Genomic DNA, 12,438 nt, shown 5'->3' with positions numbered 1-12,438 from the left:
CTGAGTTACAATCAAACAGCATTGCTTAGGCATTCATATCGATAGATTAAACTTATTCTAGAAGTAATATTGCATATGGTCAATCTGGAAAATCGAAAAAACACATCAACGCGTCCTATACTGATCGGCCAGACAGCCGAAGAATATCAATTTTAGACCGTCCGAGTTCTGCCCCCGAGGGCACCGCATAACCATAACGACTCCTGGCAATTCTATTTTCGAGCCGGCAAATTGATATATAACTCCTGCGACAAAATTCGAGTTGATTGATAACGTGAATATTAAGTTCCGAGAGCGGCCAGGACATTCGGCGAAACTTAATCGAGTCATTACGCCCTCTGCAATTTGATTTGATTATCTCGAGAGGACCAACAATGTTTGCGTCCGGATTTATGGCGGTAATGGCGAGGTATTTGTTAAGTGTCAATGCATAATTTGGCGGGAGCGTGGATCATTTTTAATCGCGATGACGTGAATAGAGGCTTCCTGGCCGTAACTGCCAAGAAACTGTATCATTTAACCGTTGTTATTTTCTTTTATTAATTGAAAAGGACACACTACATCATTTCCATTCGTTTGCTGGCGGGGGGAATTTCGCCAGATTGAAATTTATCTCGTCGCCGTGTAATAATTCTTCACGCATCAGGCATAAAGAGTAATTTGTCCTCGAGCAGGCTAGGTAATTTTGACAATTGATATCGCTTGTCAGAATGAACAGCAAATCTGAGGGAATCGTTGGATGTTGAATCTGCTCGTGGGTACTCCGTCAAAAATTGGAAATCCAGATTTCTCGATATGGCGGTGTCTAGAATGCATTATCCGGAATTGAAGCTTAGGTAGAGATCAGAAGGGAAGGGACTAGCGCTGCCTCCGGATAGCGATCAGAATGAGCGACAGCCGTCACATCAATCTTTTATAGTTTGGTGATAATGAAGCGAAGACATCGTTAACGAAATCCGCAATCTCCTTTGCAGAAATGCAAATGACATTCCGCAGCGAACACGGCTTACTAGATCTCGGCAAATCCCACGGTTGAGGCGTAAATTATGTCAGGGGACAATCATGTGGTGCTTAGGCCATTTTGGCGAATTAACATGCAAGGAGCATTCAGCCTCTTCGACAATGGTAACTTTAACTTTACTACCTATCTCTCTAAATACGGTTACTGTACTTGTCTTAATTTGGGGATTGAACCGACCTTAAACAATGAAAACAGCCGTAAACAAGGAGAATCCTCATTTGTTCAGGATCTCATACCCTCCTTTGTCTCCCCGTCCTATAAATGGATTACGTTTATTGATACCTATTTCTCCGCAACTCCTTGCAATTTACTCACCAGCAATTTACATTTGGAGCTGATGTACATCAGCTGCATGAGCAACAGTATCTTTGTTCGTCTTACAGCTAAGAAACCCCATTGCACAGGGGTTGAAGGGCATAATTTTGTACATCAGCATTAAGATTCTGAAAATACTAAGAGACGCTACTCTCTACAACTAATTAGTGTATTTTTCGGTCAAAAACACCTTTGACTTCGATATAGCGAAGTGACTACTCGTTTTGATATTCTGTCATTAATTCTACAGTGGAATTTATTTCAAGTACTTTTCTCGAATGAGCAACCACATCCTTAGAAACCATTGATAGTTTCCAGTTAAATTAAAATTATTCTTCGTTCTGATTCGACTGCACACTTCGATGAATTCCTAAAAATTCATGTATTCATTCGTCGTAATCCCATCTTGAACCGACGATAAGAAATAAAGTTACATTGTTTCAACTACGATGAAGATGGCGAATAGCGATTGACTTGCAAATCAGACCCCATCGAAAACGGTACGCGACGTTACGTTCTTATGAATGGCGGAGATACGATATCGCGGAATATACCATGGCATGTGACATGGAAATCCCCAAACCTGCATAACACTCCCCTATTTTCCTAGAAGCAGACTGGAGTCGTTGCTTTTTTGCGCCGAGAGAGGGTTCAAAGTATTTTATGCCGGGTTCAGAGTTCAAGTTTAGGTTGTTGAATGTAACTGACCTAGGGAATTGAGCTCGACAATCCGGTGCCTGATGTTCCACATTTCAGGGGAAATGCTCGCTTTTCGGTGGAATTTATCTTAATGACTTGGGTTCTGTGGATGGTTATAAGTTTGTTTTGGGTGTCGTTCTGTTAACTTGACTACGAAAAAGCTGTATGTATATCAGAAGTAGTCTTTAACTAAAAGAGACGCAGTTCATACAGGGTGGCACAATCAAAAAGCGTCATCCCTTCAAAACTATAGTACGAAATCGACTTCATGCCGAAATTTATGAGGGGCGGTCTTGTTTGAAGGTTTCGCCTTCCAAAATAACCTGTCTAGATCCTGAGAGGAAAATATCCTTGGGAAGTTTTCAATTTGATCCATTCTTTTTGAATTATCATAATCGTATTCGATCAGGATGATTCGGATGTATTATAGTTAAGTTTTTTTCCTCGGAGTACTTCACGAGACCTATTCTCACCACCTTCGTTTCCAGGAAACGTGGCTCGGTAAAGAAAAAAAACATTGGAAACATAAATTCCTGAAAACGGGTTATTGGGGATGGCGGTTTACAAGAGATGCGCTCAATTAGGGAGGTCATAAAAAATACGAGTGTGTACATTATTTCATTTTATATTCGTAAATTCCGAGCGCATTCGCCAGATAAAGTCTTTACTTGGTAATTTTGCCACGGTCCTTAAATTTACTACACGCCCTTGATGTATCGCATACAAGATGACGTTATTATATTTTAACAATGAGCGTGACCAAAGCTTCACTCATGTCGAATTGAAGAAGAAGTAATAGGCCTATTATCCAACCGTGTTGTTATTAATGGAACAAGCTACATCTCGGCTTCGAAACGGAAAAGATTGGCAGTGTAAACTGATAGTTAGTGTTCGATGAAATTCTTGGAAAAGAAACTCGCTATAAAATGCTCGACCATAAATTTCATTTTCCTAGGGAGCATTTTTTTGTAGGCTAGGCACTCGGGAGATAAACCTCGGATGTGTTATTAAGCATCTGGTACTTAGTACATGTAGCCCATTGAAATCCCTTTCGTAAAATGCTGATGATCAGTACTGACGATCGGTTGCGGGTGAAGATAAGACTTATTTCTTATGGCACTCGCATATGGATCATCTGCATCAGTACTGATCATCAGACCTTTATGAAATGGTTCGAAGTTCGATACAGGAGAGCAATTGAAGAGAATAATATGAAAGCATAACAATTGAATCTGTTACACTCACAATAAGAGAAGAAATTAATGTATCCCAAGAGAAGTACAAGAACATTCAGTAAGAGTTTTAATATTCAATCATTCTTTCAATTTTAATGTTTAATAAGTCGAATCTTGAAGTTTTACTATGCTAAGTTTATATGTTTCAATTTTACTTTTCCTTCCTGGCAAGCATAGTCGATTCCTTCTATAGGTCGAAGGATTTGATTCGATCAACTGAAGCAATCGTACAAATTATCATATTCCTCGTATTTTCTTAACGAGAAACGTAACACAATCAGATAATGCGTAGTGTATTCATTATATTCAATAAATAATTGAGAAGGAAACGGCAATTTTATAAAGGGGTATTGAAATTGAAAATAGATAAGTGGTGCTGTCTGAAAAGGATTTGCTGCCACTGTGAAAATGAATTGTAATTGCCTTTGGACAAACTGTTTGAAATTTCTCATAGAATGTTATCAATATGTAAAATATATCCTTTCAACTATGACTTTCATAAAGGTATTGATCTTGTCTCGAACAGAACGCTTGCATTGGATGAATTAGTGTAATAGTATCTGTATGAGGATCAAATACATATATCATTAAACTCTCGGAGAAGATAACACACATCATGCTTTGTTAGCATAACTAATAAATAATGTCTTAACATGGGTACTGAAGAGCTTCAGTGATGGCTGATAAAGCTCGTTCAATAGTTTATTTATCACACTGAATATTTAATGAAATCTCTTACACACGACAAATGTTTCTCCAACATTCCGAAAAAATTATTTTTAAATTACTCAACTTTTCATGTGTAATTGGGTAGTTTGTCATGCGCCCTCTACGTAGGATGGGCACTAGTTGAGTTTTTTTAAAACCTTACTTTCAACGCAATCCCATTGTTTGGTCAAGGTGAAATTTTGAGGTCATCGTAAACAGGAGCATACCCGGAAATATGATAACCAATTGTGATGCTGTGCGTGTTCATCGTGCAGCTATAGCGTCATAATGACCGAACAGAACATCCCTTATTGACAACCAATATTGCACGTGAAGGGAAGATACATGCACAACTGGACAGAATGATCCATTTCAACGCTTCTGTTTAATTATGTTCCGTTACATAAGACCATCAGCATACATTGACATGTTAGCTGATTAATAAGTCATATATAAATATTTAATGGGACAGCGGGGATGTTTGTTGACCGTGGCGAGTCTGTGCTCGTTCAATCAGAAAAGTTCAACTGACCAGTCGGTGTTTGCGCCCATACATAACTGATTAACAGGAAGCAGTGCGGGCGCCTATGGGCTTAATGAGGTACTGAAAACTTTGTCAGCAGGCCCACGGCTACACAGCCACACACAGTCGGCAGTTATGTCAGGACCAACTCTCCGGCTGTATCACCAAGGGCAACGTAATCACGTCTATGATCAATGGGGTCTATAATGCGGATTTGTCAACAGGAATCTGATTGATTCGGTACCGAAACGGAATGGCGAAAATCTTGTGTCCTTTTTCTTGAACTCCTCAAACGAGCAACAGGATAAAGTCGAATGAATGCACGAATACGCTGAAATATTATTTCTTAATCAAGCACAACATACAAACGACTCTCAGATGCGTTCCCATTTGCGGCAATTCCTTTTTCTCTGCTCCATTTCTTCGAGTTTGTTCGGTCAGTTGGTCAGTTGATGAGGCGCTATCTGACAAATCTGTTCCGGGTTCGTTCATTTTTCATTCGTGAAATATGGAAATTCCAAGCGAACGGCTCTACCCCGTAAATTTTCGCAACGTTAAACTTCGCTCATCGTAACCCCGCAGTTTTTGCGCGATTAATGATCATAAATATTCAGGAGAAAATTCTGACGTGATAATAAAGTTTCATTGACAAATAAATGAGTTAGCGAGAATATTAATTATTATTCAGGGATGCCCTTTCGCGAATGAATGTCTAGTAGTATAAGGCCTCTTTGGAGTTTATGAATTGGAGCAATTGATGCGGAAAAAAAAGGAAAGAAAAATTAACGTCAAGTTAGATGTGGGGCGAAAATGAATCTTAGGAGGGAGGGCCTTCTGCCTTCTGAATTTTACGACATATTTGATAAATATTATTTCATTATAAAGTCCCCGGGTATATGAGGCGTTCAGTTGGACGATTTTAGAACTATTTTCGCCTTCCGAGAAGTTCATTATAATTCGAAAATGATGACTGTCATAATCAATCTCCGAGCGAAAAAAAATTTCACAGGAAAACTTGATTTCGATGAACGAATAGAGAAAACGTTGAAAATTTCCTCCTTTTATTTTATAGTTGTAAATCATGACTACCTGAATTGAAAAAACTTCTGGATAGATGTGTCCAAATCCAAAAATTTATGGAGGCTAGGGAAATGTTAGGAAGAGAAATGCCTGCATTTAGAGCAAGTCAAGAAGTAAAGGGGTAGTGTGTTTTAGATGGGACACCCTGTACTGAAGGAAGCAAATCAAGAGTAAATGTTGAAATGAAACAATATTAGTAGATCAAACAACAGTTTTGGATTTCTTTTCATGTCTTCTATTAGTATCTTTCTTCGCTTTGTTTGAGTCCTCTCTAACGGGAATGAAACCCCTGAATAAAAAATGAATCTTGATATATATCCTCTATCATATGGGCTTTTATCGCTCCAGATCTCGTACGCTTGAAAATGTCAATATAACCCCCAAAGTTAAACGAATTTAAATTCCCTCAGTGCTCAATGAAGCCAATGATATCTGTATCGTGCTTTATTAATAGGGAGTAAATATACACGGAGGGCAGATTCATACGAGCCTCTTACCTTCCAATGGAGTTTCTATGAATAATTTATTTATCTCCTCATCTCAATTCACTTTGAAAATATTTGCTGCCGCTTGTTTCCCTCTGCAAGGAGACACGTTCCATTCTGGATGGGTGATATATAGGGTGTTGAAAAAAGAAATGGCAATATTTGAGGGAATGATGATAGGTCTTTTGTTTCCTGAATTTCTACATATCTCATTTTCAATACACAATACAGATTTCTTTCAAGATTCATCCACTCTAATCTACATAAATTCATGCCTTTGAGATTCTCCACGTGATATCTCCCAAGTTGGGATAGGATTTTGAACGGAAGCATCATCCCTTGTTCGTCTAGATATTCCGAACGAATCAAACTAACCTATTCATCTCTGAGGGTCAGTTATTTCAATCGAGGTAATGATCGTATTCTGTTGAAGGGCACTCCAAACCGGCGAAACACCCCCAATCAGTGGTAGTTACCGAATTTTCAGTCTTATTTTCTCCTTACGTCGTGCGTTTCCGGAAAACCACCCCCGGTCTTTTCGGCTGATCGCTTTCGGCGGCGTCATTCTATTCTTCTTGCATAACGAGGCACGTGTAGACCCTTCGACTTTGTTATAGCGATTTTTATAATCTTTTTGCACCGTTCCAGAATTTAGGCTGTTTTTTCTCGTCCAACAAAGGGGTACAGAGTTTGGTAGGGTGAAAATCGATCATGTATAATGTCTCTGAGATCAAGAAAGAATCCAGATAGATTAATTTTTCTTATTGAAATTTTTTCATTCGCAATTACAGAAATCCATTAGAGAAAATCAGGTTTATGTATTTGAATCCCGTTAAAAATTTAGATGGATTGCTTTTTTTCAATCATTTAAACATGATGATTTCCCAAAAATGTACAGATATATTTTGAGACCATTCTATCAACGTAAATTCTCAATCAGCAGGACAAAATAATATGAAATAAATATCCTTGAAAAAATTCAGAGCCTAGAGGGCCATGCGAGAGGTGAAAGCAGATAGCCCACATGAGCGGCTGCAGAACGCATCATTAAAATATACCTAGAGGCACGCAAATAAGGCACATATATGCCTCATGTGCATATATTCATGTTTCTTTTGTTTCAGTAGAACGACCTGAAAGGAAATAACTTCAATAGTTTTCACTACCGTTTTTCAAATTCGTCCCCGTCTCAAATTAGCCTTGTTATCAGGAAAATCCCTGTCCCAGATCGAATCAAAGGCTCAACTTTGATCCTGTAAACTCCTTTGAACCCTCATCCCCACCACTGAAACATTTGCTGCATGTGAACATTCATGGTTATCACATTGTATGCTTTGATTACGCGGAGGGACAGCTTTGTGTCGAATGCTTCAAAAATTGGAAACTTCGTTTTATCTTCCCCAGTGTGTGTGTGTGTGTATATATGTGGTGTATTTATAAGAGGAGACTGCGGGGTTATACCTTCACTTTATGAGATCAAAGCGTCCTTTCAATTGCTTCACCGCGCCGGAGAATAACAAAGATAGCAGAGCTTCGGATCCGAGTTTACATTTCTATATAAGGAATTTCCACAGATTGGGGAAAAACAAACAGCGCACAGCTCAAGTAAATATTCAGACTGGAACAAACGTCCTTGAAAGGAATACAGTGGTACAATGATTTAGGTAGCTGGAAATTTTTCGATGGAAAGAATCAAAAAGGGTCTAGGGAAACATCATAAAAGATGGATAGTGGATGGGAACGTTGAGAAGATGAAAGTAGTATCCATTTCGTTTGGAGTTCAAGAGCAAACATTTTATACTTGATGCAGGGATGAACTTCTGCGAATTGTTTGTCGCAGACTTCCCACACTTTTATTCGCGTTTTGCTTCTCGCTACCAGGGTCGACGTATTTGTACAAATACAACCACGTTAAAAGTTTTTGTTCCAACCAAACTGAGCGAGGCTCAAACCAGATATAAAGGTGCAGTTTTTCTGTTTCCCAGTTTTTCGTGACTCATAGGAGCCATGCTCGACTAAGAGAAAAAACGTTCAACTCATTGATTATTCAGGTAACTGAGTAAATGTCCAAAGGCGTTAGGCCTCCTCGTAACAGTCTTAGTATATGTATAGGTTGAACACATTTGGAGCGTTCGTCCTCCCAGAATTTAATGAGAAGGGATCGTGCCCATTCAAGACGCTTTATGGATAACGGTTAGTGTTCATCAGATAGATTGCGTTATCGGGCAAACTACAGAAATGCTCATTATAAGCGCTCAGTTCTCGCAGCAAATGAAATCAAATATTTCAATAAAGACCTGTGTGTGAACGAGCTCCTGTAATTAAAAGGCCAACGGAACGAGGAGGAGGTTTATCGTTAATGAACTTTTCCTAATTCTAGGTTCAGCTGAGCGCACCTCCTATGCACAAGAAACGAGTTGCGGTGGCAATAAACTAGGCCAGATATTGCCTCGCAGATAGCAATTTCGTTTATTTCCTTCAGCGCTGGGCAGATTTCAGTCGTCTAATTCAAAATGAGTCCAACAAGTACTATGCTAAACTGCTAACGAAGCCCCGACGCAATTAGCATGGGAAAAGTTCTCCGAGCTCGTTCAGTTCCTGTCGATTTCGCTTCTAATCTTCGCCTGTTGAGATTATTATCTTTCGTTTTCCGAGAATGACTTCATTTTCGGTACTTCATAACACTGAATATTTCGGATATTTTCATATTTATTTTGTTTCCCTTACTCTTTTCGAAAAAAACACCCAATGACAGGTGGAATATTTTTGTCATACAAGATTTATAAGGGTATGTTTAGGAAAACCAGCCCATTCGAATATTTACGTCGCTATCACCCAAATAAAATCATGTATTTCCATTTCATTCCAAGTTTCTGTGATCGGAGAAAAACTTCTGAAACTCACTTCCCTATCGGAAAAAATACTCAACAAGTCCAATTCTTTTACCCTCTAATATAACGTTTCATTAAGTCACTTCATCGCGTGAAATCGTTAAAGATTGACTAGAACGGATGTTAATTAGGGGTCATAAATAAAACAAAGTCCAATAGTTACTTAATGAAGTACCAATTCATTTTATTCCCAATTGCCTTTGATCAATATCGTTGTACAGTGGCATCCTCTTGGGAAATGTTATTATTAATTCAATACTAATGAATATTGAAGAATTTGTTCGATATGGAACAAGAAAATTATCAATGAATTGATCACTGTGGAGGATCGTACTAGTATAGTTCTCATTATTCAAAAAAGAAAAATCACCAATGAAAAAATATTAAGTGATTCGCAATTTGATAGAATTAAAAATGTATCTTCATCGCAGTTGGTTTTGAATATCTCTGTGCCGCTTCTTTCTCTTCTAAATTGACGCCCTCTGGAGACCAGTGTTGAAGTAGGGAAATATTTGGACTTGATTTTATGTGGGTTATGGCTCAACTTACACGCGGCACCCATTGCCCTGGGCATTCTATCAACAGAAATGCTTACAGAGACCCAGAATTCTGTTGTCTCTAAGCTCTGGACGATCGGAGATGGTGATAAGTAAAAAACCATTTTGCAGGATCCAATTAAAACGTAAATTGAACCTACAATCCTGTCAGCTTCACTGATCGTCCGCTAGACAAACATCCCAACCCCCCTAACTTTTCTTCCAATTATTCTCGATTTGAAAAAAATTTGGTACGAAGTGTACAGGTGTTACCATAATAATTTATTTGGAAGCACTGAAGTGTCCGAAAGTGGTTTGTTCAGTTGTTCCAGTTGCTGAATCTCGTGGGAGATCGTTGCAGACTCCATGGACCGTGACCCATCTGCTGCAGCTTTTTCTATTAACTCTTATCGGAGGACTAGTTCCTCCTTTTTCCTCTCTTAAGAAAAGCGCTTATCAATCCGTTGTCTCGTTTGTTCCCTGATTCGAACGTCTAGTGTCTAACTTATCTCTGCTGACATGTCTGTGTTCTCCGAGCTCATCTGTCTTGAGTCCTTGACGCTATTCGGTCTTTTGCTCATTTTGTGACTTGTTTATTTTTCGGAGTTTCCTCGTCAATGCCACCCGTACTATGGAATATGAGGGAAAATGTTTGAATTAATGGAATAAACTCGCGAGATTTTCAGCTTTAAATGAAAAGGATTTCAGTGGCGTAATTTTTCACGCTGGAAATGCTTCACGTCCGGAAATAATTGAAATATTGATTCAAGATTGTTTCTTCATGAAAGTTTGACTAATGATTAAAGAAACTATTCTTGAAAGTACAAGAAAAATGTATTTCTTGTGTTCTAGGTGTTTGGGAAAAAAATACCTCAACAATTTTCGAGAAAAATCACTTTTTTATGTACAATTTTTCTTGATCGAACAATTTCGAAAAGTTTTGGAAGAGTACCTCGTCTCGAGATTCTCATTCTCGATGTTGCATTCTTCGTATTCCACACATTGTAGAAAAAAAAACACAAATCATTCCGATGTGCACGGAAACGCCAATAAAGGGCTCCAGGGTGGTAGCGAGACGGGGCGAGAGGGACGTTCTGAAATTCAAATCCCGAAACCCGAAATAACAAGAAAACGAGGTTTGCAAACAAGCATCCATCATGTCGTACAAAACACCCACTTTAAATTCGAAATAAAAACAATTTCGAGCAAACATATTTAAAAGCGATGCCATCGCTGGAGGAATATGATTGACAGGGGGAATTGGTGGTATGGAAATCCGGATCCTGATACCGTACGGCGTTGCCGGAACTCGCATCGGAAAAGCTGAATAGGTTTTCCGGTAACGAATTTTCAAAATTGGGTTTTCAATTCGTATTGTTTTTTTTTTTGGTGAAATTTCTGTGAAATATTCGCTCATACAAAGAAGAGAAAAGATGTTTCAGTAGATAAGGGGTCCAAATTTAGACTGCAGAATTATGAACTCTTCCTTCGAGTATTTCTGCTCGGATATTGATGCTAGGTGTCATGAATTCTAAGCCTGCAGATGTACACAATGGTTTAGGTAGACTGTCTACTAGAAATCTCGTTAGAACTAGTGTCTATATTGAGCTGAGAATTTGTGGCGAGGAGTTTTCGACCCCAATAGATTTTAATAGAGAGTATTGTTTTGCACGTTCCATTTTCTTTCTTAGTTTCACATGGACATATTATGATTCAACCTACAATCAATGTTATATCTTAAATGTTGGGTTTCTTCCGATTCTGAAATACTGAATCTGGACGCCTGTTTTCCCCAGTTCCACTCGTGAAAGGAAACAGTGGCAGCAGTGGATGCGATGTCGGTTCTATCTATATGTATATATATGGGGTTGAAGGATGAACAACTGTCACAATGAGCGATTGGAATACCGTTCACAATGCAGATTAGTGTTACGGCAACCATTGGCCGCAAATCCTGGATATACCATGCAGATTACCCCATCTTCCTGTTGATGTTTTATATGAGACTCTTCATTCGATTATGAACGTAACCGATGTCTATCAGAATTCATATTCGGGTATGATATGGAAATTTGGTACTTGAAAATATGTAAGAAACATCTAACCTCGTGTTAATTTCCGACATAACTGGAGTTTCTTGCTTCAATATTCAAAAACTTGGCAGTGAAGTCAATTGCAACACAGTTACTGGTTTTCAAGTATGGATAACAAGTCTGGGGCAACATTTTCCAGAGATCACATCGATAGGAAATAAGGAATTCTGTATAGCAGAAAGGATTTGCCAGAAAATTTTACAAGAATTATAATGTCAGGGAAATTTTTCCAGGAGACAAGCAGCTCTGAGTGAGTTCAATACCTGGATGGGTGATTGCCCTGTTTATTAATTGAAACAAGCGTTCAAAACCTCCTTTATTACCTCAGCACTTTTCTCAACAACAATTTATTGATGTATCAAAAAAATTGATATAGTCGTAGGTTTTAAAGAGTATCAAGTACGATCGTCTTCATAAGTGTGTAGCACAATTCGAATTAGTAGATTGATTAACTGAGTCCTCTTCCCCATTTCGTTAGGACCTTCATACTTGGCCAATTATCGTATCTGAAGTTCGGCCCTGTGCGACTTTATAATGAGGGTTTCCCTGGAGCGTCTCAAATCTCCACAGGGAAAACATGTAATTAAAATTGCTCTCTTCAAGGATTAACTTCGGACGTAGTAAATTATGATCGCTGCTGATGTTGGATTTAAACTGGACCGACCATTATTCGATGCACTCTCCCTGCGTAAATTAAACCGAACCATTATTAACATTATCTTTGCCTCGTTCTGATCCTCGTTTCCATCCGTTTTCAGGGATTCATCTTCATCTTGATTGAGCGATCCCGTGCGTTTTCCTCCGGGGAATCGTGTTGTCCACGCGATTTATTACACTGAGCAAGCCTCCGTT

This window comes from Coccinella septempunctata, chromosome X, assembly GCF_907165205.1.
Source record: "Coccinella septempunctata chromosome X, icCocSept1.1, whole genome shotgun sequence".
Lineage (NCBI taxonomy): Eukaryota > Metazoa > Arthropoda > Insecta > Coleoptera > Coccinellidae > Coccinella > Coccinella septempunctata.
The sequence above is the reverse complement of the archived record's forward strand: the minus strand, read 5'-3'. Positions refer to the sequence as shown.